Source organism: Tenrec ecaudatus, chromosome 10 (genome assembly GCF_050624435.1).
Source record: "Tenrec ecaudatus isolate mTenEca1 chromosome 10, mTenEca1.hap1, whole genome shotgun sequence".
Taxonomy (NCBI): domain Eukaryota; kingdom Metazoa; phylum Chordata; class Mammalia; order Afrosoricida; family Tenrecidae; genus Tenrec; species Tenrec ecaudatus.
Window position 1 is genome coordinate 24035627 of NC_134539.1, and position 8690 is coordinate 24044316.

Consider the following 8690-nt stretch of genomic DNA (forward strand, 5'->3'; position numbering starts at 1 on the left):
TTTCTGATATTAATCGTTTTGCATTACCTAGTATGATCAAATCATTATTATTTGTACCAAAGTATAATGAATTAAATAAATATATGCATTTTAGTGACAAATTCAGCAATAAAATGCAGCTCCTAAATGTAGCTTTCTGTCTGAAAATATTTTTAAAATATACGCTACAAACATAATCAATGGCTGCATTTCAGAGTCCAATATAAGTCATTGCTAACATGATTCAGTGACTCATCCATGCCTTTAACCTGATACACTTAAGCAAGTTATCAGAAGTCAATAACATTTTTAGGGAATAAGGAATGTGTACTTTTTGCAATAACATCTTGGTTTCTCCCACTCAGCAGCAAGTAGATATTTTTACTTGAATTGTTGGTGGACTAAGCATATATCCAATGTAGACTTGGTCTGAATGATTGTGATGAGAATCAGTTTGCATTGCTATTCCAATGGGTCCTCTCAAAGGGATTTTGTTGTGAATGCATTTTCAAGTGTTCAAGAGAAGTTGTTAAAACTAAGTTCTAGTTTTTCTTCTGGAGAATAATCCATTTTATACCTTAAATTGAAGCAAACCTGCCCTGAAATGGCATTGCATTTGGTGGAGTTCCCGCTGTGAGGGACACGATCTATTAAGGTCAGACAAGAATAAAGTTTTCTACCCAAAACAGGGCTACAGAATACATCTCTGTATTCATTTCAAAAAGAATTCTTTTCAATTAGGTGGGGTTCCTATTTTTGTTCCTGGGATATCAACTACAGTCATAGTAAAGACACTGAGAAGAGTCATAAACATTACCTAAAAATAATCATAAATTAACTAGTCATTTGTAAAATGTATTCTAGTTTCACCCTACAGGTGGACATATGCTGAAACCAAGGATCCATATCTATTTCTCAATAGTCTTCATGAAAATCATAAGTTTTAAAAATAATAAACCTTTTTAAGTGATACAAAATTATATCTCAGTGAAGTTATCAAAATATGCTAGCTGAGGTTTTTCTGTCTCCACTTCTTGCAAACTCCACCTTTGTTTCATTAGGTTCTTATTAAGGAAGTGAATACACTTCCCAGTAATTTAGGAATGAAATTATTATTGAATAAACATATCTTAACATAGCTTTGCTTTGTGCCCTTTATTATTATTATTATTTTAAGTGTTCGGTACATTTCTCAGGGCTGGAGGTGATGTGCACCATGCCTACTGAGCCATTATGAATTAAAGGCCAATCTTTCATATATGCCATTTGTCATTATTATTCATATAATTATTCATTAGAACCAAAATTGTAATTCTGTAGCAAATAATGAACAGTTGTAAACTTTAAAACTTTAAGCTCTTGATAAATGCAATTTTATGAGACTGCTGTCTACTTTTAATTCTATCTTGATAAAATGTAAAAGAAGCTACTATCTAGAATTTTGTATTTTAGAAGTATAAGGACTAGCCCTCTCAGTAACAAATGACTGGCTATAATCAGCTACAAATAACTTGGTTGAAACAAATGACTGCATTGGATAATAAAAGTGGAATCACATTTATATTATGCTTCTCAGATACAGATTGTAGTTTAAGTCTACATTTTCCTCAGGAACAAATATAATGGTTAACTGTCAGCTATCAAAGGTATTATATGTATATGTAACTGAAGCATTTGCATCTTTGGAATTCACCTATGTCCTATTTTATGGTAGCCACTTTGATGATGATAGGACATGTGGAGTGATTTTAATAATTCTTTAAAAATATTTGACTATAATTTTGATATGGCATTCTAGGGTATTTTAGATTTGTAAGCCAGTCATCCTTAAATGATAGATTAGTAACATCGAAGTTCTGTAAATCTCAGGATAGATTGTCGAATAACATTGTAAGTCCTCCATTGAAATTTCCTTATATTCTTCAAAATAATCGTTCTCTCTTTGCTTGTTTCCTATAATGTCTTGCCAAAGAAAATGCAATAAATATGGGTGGTTTTGTAAAATATTTCATGGTCAAGCGCAAAAACAATCACCTTAAAATAGTTCAGCCATAGTAACTCTGGCAGGGACATAAAATTTGGCTTCTCTCTAGATCTCCTTCCTAGAAGTTAATGAATTTAAAGAGGGGTCTGTGACACCAATACCTACATTTCAGTGTGCTAGTTTCATGCATCAACCTATAACTGAATGGTGAAACTTACACGGTATTGTATTTATAAAGGTATTTATACAACCTTTAACTTAAGGCAGTATTTTGCAGCTCAGCACAGGGGTAATATATATATACTATTGAAGAAGAACATATGCTCTAAATCACACATTTCATTTGGGTAAAGCTTGCATTTCTCTTTGAAATGTAAACGCAGCCATTAAAACTTCATGCTAGAGATGCAATCACAGTAAGAAACACTAACCACAATATAGCTTAGGATTTTTCTGAGCACAGAGTTAATTCACTTTCAATAGGTTAACCTAAGCATTGCATTACCTATTGAGAAGTTGTGAGCCATTTTCTCTTCAAACAGGATAATGGCTATATAGTCATACTCTGTGGATGATTTGCTTATTATTTCCAAAACTTTGTTATCTCTAAATGATTTAGAATAAATCAAAATATTGCTGCAGAAGAGTGTGTACTCGTGCTTTCTAGTCAGTCATTGATGGATTTTTCCATATTTTCATGATAGGAAATTTCCATATAAAATGAGATGATAGATGTGAAAAACATGCTGTAAATTGTAAAGTACTTTACAAATAAAAACTTATTGTTATGCTCTCCTGAAGTAGAAGTTGTGAATTTCATGTATATTTGTGTTTCAATATATCACAGTCATTTGTTGGGCTGGTATTTCACTACTCACCCTTTCAGTTATCAAAATTTTATATGTTTTATCATATCTATTGCAAATTCTTTCTTTTGCTTTCCCTGATGTATTTTATTACTATCAGTTGTTCAAATAGGGAAAAGTCAGAACATTGATATCACTTTGGGCAGTGATATTGCCAACAGGAAAAGGTCACAAATTCAAATCTATTTTCTCATTCCTTGTATCCAAACATGACCCTGTTGCTCATTTTGACCAATGGGATATTATCTCATTAGTATTCATTTTTCTCACTAACTGCAAGAAATTTAAGATTTCTAATTAAATCCATCAAGTATTTTACCAGAAGAGAGCATCCTGAACAAAGATAACCCAGCAAAACTAAGCCTGGATCAACTAGTCTAATAATTGCCAGAAATGTGAACGAGGTCTTCTTACCCCATTCCCCCTGTCAATGCTGCCTCAGGCCAGAATACCAACCTGAATAATCTAGAGAAATCTTAGAAATTAAGTACAGTTATGTTATAATCACGGGAAGCTTGTCTTGAGTGCTGTTAAAATTACACTATATACTTGTATATGGTGAATGAATAAGTTGACACAGAAGTAATTGATTATTTTGAATAATTTCTAATACTATATGGAGCACAGGAGTGGAAAAGTATTTGATAGCAGGCCAACGAGTTGCTGCTGTCCCTAGGTTCCCTAACTCATGTTCACTGCATGTGCACTTTAAAGGGGCTCTGTCACATAGTAGTTAACATGAGGATGGCAAGGTGGCTATTTTTAAAGTATATGATACTAACAAAAAATATTAAGAGTATTACTGAAGTTACCTTTGGGTAAATTTTGTGTTCTAAATTTGCCATGAGATTAAGAAAATATCATATGTATAACATAGATATTTCTATTGAACAGAAAAGTTGTGGGATGCATATTTAATCCCTAATTCATTAAAAAACAAAAATAACGAGCAAAACAGCTCCCCTCAACAGATCAAAAACTACAATCAGTAACTTTTAAAAGAGGCCAGTCAAAATGAATAACACAAGTGTGTGGAGGATAAAAATGCGACTCTAGAGAAAAGAAAGAAATATTGGACAAATTATCTTTTATCGTGCTTATTTCTTGGCTTTAGAGCAGCTCCAGTTCTGTTAGGATTTTCCCCCAGGTGTCAGAAACCCAACTTTCTGAAAGCATAAAGAGAATTTATTGCTTTATATCTAACTGAACGTCCCTGACTGTAGATGGATGTAGGAATGATTGGATTCAGACACTATATATTTCAGCTCTACTTTATTTTCTTTTGGATGTGTCTCTCAAAACTTCTAGGATTACGTACGGTAATATTTAAAACTAAAAATTTAAATTCCATTTCCAACTAAAGTTCTGAAGTTTGGTTTTGTTACCCTGATGGAGTCATAAACCCTCATAGGGAAGGGATTACTACCAATGAATTTTGGAAAAAGGAATACTGGATATTAAAACACAAAATACAACGAAATAATCAGATACAGGCTAGATCTACCAGCAGTTTCAGTCAGTTAAGGCTCATGGAAAGCTTTTTGGACAGTGTAGAACTCCTTGAAAGGTTTTCCAAGATATTTAAAAGGTTTCATTTGAAAGGTTCATCCACATAGCATACAATTCAACAGTGCAGTCACCTTAAGAGGAGTTGTACAACCATGACCACAATCATTTTACGATATTTTCTACTTCCCTCTGCCCATTGTTATTCGTGTAATTATTTTTGTAATTATGCATACATTCACAACAAAACATTCTCCAATCCATGATCTCTTCTTCTTCTTCTTTTTCCCTTAGTTTGTCTGAAATTTCTATAACCTTGCTCTGGAGATGGTGCAGAGCAAGGCCTCAAACCGTTCCAACACTGTTCTAGCAAGCTCTGTAGGAATGCACAAGGTCACTCCAGACCCAGGTACACTGGAGGCTTGCAGCCATGATTTCTTCAAGAAGCCAAATATTGAGCAGGGCCATGTTATAAAACTAACTGTTCTTGGATTGAAGCTAGAATCCCTCTGCTGGTCAATGGGTTTGGAAGACTCTGGCTCATGTTGGCGGCCATAATATGACCAAGACAAAGACAAACCTTAGCAGGAACAACAACAACAAAAGAAAATCAAGCAAATGAAACAAAAAGGAAAGCATTATTAATTATCTCCCTGGGATATAAGGTGATTGCATTGATAAATCAATAATTTATCAAGTGTCATAGAATTTAAGGTATAGTTGATATGTGGAGTTTATGTGAGTGTTGTTCAACTGTGGGCTGCAATCTATGAGTTGTTGCTATGTACAGATAGATTTTTTTCCAAGAGTTTTATTTGCAAGTTATTCATATATAACATAAATCAATAGTTCAATCATGAAGCATATGGAGAATTGTACAATCCCATCCCCATCAATCTTAGAGCATTCCCCACCCCCATGATTAAATTGTCTTTAAGATGATTTATGCAATCACAATGCATTCCAGTGTTCCCTCCTTCTTTTCATCTTTATTAGCTACTCCTGAAATCTCCCCCCCCCCTTGCTTCACCACCCTCACCCCAGGCCCTGTGTCCCCTATATCCTCTGTATCTGTTATCATTATGTATCCAATCCTCCTGTGCTCCATAGCTGGGCACCCAACAGAAAACAATAAAAAACAAAATTGCACTAAGTTGGTAAAAGTAAAACATTATAATATACAGACAACAATACTAAAAATATGTAAGAAGGAAAAAAACCCAATAATAATCAAAAAGCCAGGGAAGAAATTTCTGTCATGGAATTAGTAAGAGACACTTGCTCCAGAGCAAACTCAGGTCACATCTATCGGGTGGTCAACTGGCCAAGTGTTGAGTTTGATCCATCATAGTCAAAATTACAGTGGTCCTACCTGCGAGTAGGGCTGATTGAGACTCTTGACTGTGGCTAGAGTGGATCTGCCAGTGCTCAGTCTAACCAGATACTCTGTAGTGGGTTTTGATCTCTCACTATTCCCCTCGTCCTCCACAAATTGGTTGTTCATCATTTTTATTGTGATGCTTTCCTCTTCACCATATTTGTTTGTTATAACTGTCACGTTTGGATCACACAAGCTCCTTCTGTGTGGTCTTAGTTGACTCCTCCCTCAGATGGCTGATTGTTGGAATGCTAGCCTTTAAGATCCCAGCCACTATTTTTTCGATTGATAGGCAGGCACCAGCTGATTTCTTCACCATGTTCCTTATCTTCAGTGATCATTTCATGAATGTGAGTACTGAGCGGAGCAATGATGGAAGAATCAATTGATTTCTTAATTGATCGAGCTCTGTGTATATTGAACCTGGGGATTGATGGTAGGGGGAAATTTCCTGTCTTTTCTTACAGGGTAGATCCTTGGTTCTCATTAAAACCTGTCATATTAAGGCTGGGGGAGCATTTAGTTACTAAAGATATGATGGTCTGGGTCCCCCTTCATTGGACACCCACTAATTCATGGTCCCACCCACAGTCCATTGAGTGTCATTTCCACAGTCTTGGAGCAACAATCTTCTGGTTCCCTCCCATCAGAATACGCCAGTCCTCAGTCCAAGAATATGGGAAGCTTTGAGGTAGGGTCCAGTGCATTCAGTTGGGCCTCCATGTGGAGTCCTTCATCATAATGCTCAATCTTTGGCAGAGTTCTCCAAAGGTTAGGAAGAAATATAATGAATGTATCTACCCAGGACTATAAAACTGGATTTATTCTCCCCTAAGGTTCTCTACTTTTATTATTTAGTCTCCCTTCCTGATGTGATTTCTCTTCTCCATTTACCCACCATACCCACCAACAGAAATTGTCTTCTGAAATGTAGACAATTCCCTCCCTTGGTCTTGGCTTTCCAGTAAGGTTCTCCTCTCATTCCTATTTTTCATATGAAGTACACATAGATGGGTAAGGTATGGTCATGGATAATAGGTAGACATTCTACTCCTTTGTTTGGGAATTGGTCTCAAAGATTTTCTTAATTGGTGTTTCTCCTTATAGTAGTCAACTCATTCAATATTTGTCATTTTGTGATTGCGTAACTCTACTCAGCATAATGACGTCCAGGTCTTTCCGTGACATGTGGTGTCTAATTCTTTCATCACTGTGTTTTAAGGATGCATAGTATTCCATCGTAGGTACCATAATTTCTTTATTGATTCTTCAGCTGCTGCTATAGACATGGGACAGCATATAGCAACTAGTGTTCTGTCTCTTGTTTCTTTGTGGTATATACCTAATAGTGATGTTGCTCGATGGGATTTCAATTTCCAGTTGCTTTAAGTATGCTCATACTGTTTTCCATAGTGGTTGTATGTATTTACAAGGTCACCAACAATTTATATGAGTTTATACAATCTCTCCAAATATTCTCCAGCATTCGTTATTCTGTTTGTTTGATTGTTTGCTTAATTGGGCTAGCATTGTGGGTTTAAAGTGGTATAACATTGTGGTTTAATTTGCATCTCCCTGGTGGCAATTGATTGTGAGCATTTGTTTCATGTGTTTGTTAGTCATTTGTACTTCATTTTTGGTGAACTGTCTATTCATGTTTTTTCCTACTTCTAAAATTGAGTCGTTTGTTATTTTTTTTATTGAGTTGATGTACAGTTCAGTATATTTTGGTAATTATACTCTTGTCTAATGTGCCCTTAGTAATTTTCTCCCCCAATCTATGGGCTCTCATTTTACTCTCCCGACGAAGTCTTTTAATAAGCATAATGATGAATTTCAGCATGTCCATGTCATCTATCTTGTATTTGAGTGTGTGTACCTCTTTCATTATAATTGGTAGTCCATGTACACCCGACAAAGGGCCCTGAAGTGTGTTCCAGCTGTCTCACTGATGATTCTTATAGCTCTGGGGGTTACATGTAGATCTTAGATCCAGCTTGAGTTCATTTTTGTGCTTGGGAAAAATGTGTGTCTTGTTTCATTTTTTTTCATATGGAAATCCAGTTTGTCCAAGACCATTGGTGAGGAGGTATTCTATGGCCCAGTAGCTATATTTAGGTCCTATGTCAATGACTGGTTGCCTGCAGGCTGGTTTATTTATGCTGGTGTTTTCTATTCTGATCTATTTGTCTGTGTACCTCTCTTTGTAGCAGCATGAGACTGCTTTGACTACTGTGCTACGTAGTCTATATTTGAGGCCAGTTAGTAGGAAGCCTCCCAGTTGCGTCTTCTTTTTAAGATGTTCTTTGCTTATACTCGGCTTTTTGCCTACACATATGAAATTGGTCATTTGCTTTCTTAAATTTCTTTAAAGAATTTATTTAGGCTTTGGATTGGAATTGCATTTATCTGTAGATTGCTTTAGAGAATATTGCCATTTTCACATAGTGTTTACCTATCTGTGAACACAGAATATTCTTCCATTTATGTAGGTTTTTTTCAGTTTTGTCTCTTGTAGCAATATTTTGTAGTTTTCTGTATATAGGTCTTCTATTTCGTTAGTTAGGTTTATTCCTAAGTATTTAATCTTTTGTGTACTTATTATAAATGTTACTATTTTTTTAAATGTCTTGTTGTCTGACAGCTGTAGTTAAGACTTCCAGCAAGATATTGGACAAAGGTGTTGACAGAGGAAATCCTTGTCGGTTCCCTGTTTCCATTGGACATGATTCTACCTTTCCCCATTGAGCGTGAAGTTGGCTGTTGCTTTACATATATGGCTTTTATTATGTTGAAGAATTTCCTTTCTTTTCCCATTTTGTTGAGTGTTTTGATACAAAATTGGTGTGGGATATTATCAAATGTCCTTTCTACATTTACTGATATATTCTTTTCCTTGTTTTGTGGTATATGACATTCTTTCTTTTTTTTGAATATTGAACCATCTCTGTCTGCCTGGAATGAATCCCACTTGGGG

General features: G+C 35.4%; 1 non-coding gene across 1 annotated transcript; it reads right to left on the reverse strand.

Moving 5' to 3' along the window:
* Window positions 1-4628: 4628 nt before the first annotated feature.
* Window positions 4629-4763, reverse strand: LOC142460566 (small nucleolar RNA SNORA9). The gene has a single exon (XR_012786746.1). It is a non-coding gene; the product is annotated as a small nucleolar RNA SNORA9 (small nucleolar RNA).
* Window positions 4764-8690: the final 3927 nt, after the last annotated feature.